Source organism: Gavialis gangeticus, unplaced genomic scaffold (assembly GCF_001723915.1).
Source record: "Gavialis gangeticus isolate Ggan-Ray unplaced genomic scaffold, GavGan_comp1, whole genome shotgun sequence".
NCBI classification, from domain to species: domain Eukaryota; kingdom Metazoa; phylum Chordata; order Crocodylia; family Gavialidae; genus Gavialis; species Gavialis gangeticus.
This window is the reverse complement of record NW_017728991.1, coordinates 547,516-548,106: the sequence shown is the minus strand read 5'-3', so window position 1 is coordinate 548,106 and position 591 is coordinate 547,516. Positions and strand designations below refer to the sequence as shown.

At 60.1% G+C, this 591-nt stretch overlaps 1 protein-coding gene across 1 annotated transcript in view; it reads right to left on the bottom strand.

The window, feature by feature from the left end:
• Positions 1-276, bottom strand: part of CCDC40 (coiled-coil domain containing 40) — a 36,380-nt gene extending 36,104 nt beyond the window's left edge. The window contains exon 1 of the mRNA XM_019515555.1: positions 210-276. The gene's annotated coding sequence lies outside the window, so the exon portion shown is untranslated. The remainder of the gene's footprint in view (positions 1-209) is intronic.
• Between the last annotated feature and the right edge of the window lie 315 nt (positions 277-591).

The following is a 591-nucleotide window of genomic DNA, read 5'->3' as shown; positions in this document are numbered from 1 at the left end:
AACACACCCGAAACATACTTTGAACCTGGTCACTTCAGGACAAAGACACCCTGGTCTCCAGTGATGCTCTTAGGAAACGCCGGAGGGATTTCCTCCTCTTAATTTTGTCCTAATGAACCATCCTCAGCTGCTGGAAGCCCACAGGGGCACTGGCCCCTGGAGATTTTGCTGCCCAGCAGGCTGGGAGCCCTTCGTCTTTGCAGCTTTACCCCATTGCCTTCAAGATGTCTCTGCTGCTCCTCTTCCCCCTCCTCTGGAGTGGATCCAGGCTCTGACTCGGGTCTGAATGAAGGAAAACACAGGGACAAACAGCGATGACAAGAACGATGATGACAAGAAGACCCAAGGCTGGGAAGGAGGGCAATGACGGGTGCTGCTTGCTGAGGACCCCGTGCACCTGCCAGGCGGCTCTGCTCCGCACCAGTGCAGACAGGCTGGGCTGGGACCTGGCAGCCTCTCTCAGTGCCACGACAGGGGTAGGAGGCAGACAGGAGTCTGGGGCACTGGAGGGGGGGGGCACAGGGGCAAGGGGCTGCTCTGGAGGGGCCTGAGGGGACCCAAGGGGGCTGGGAGGGAGGATGGGGCTGGCGG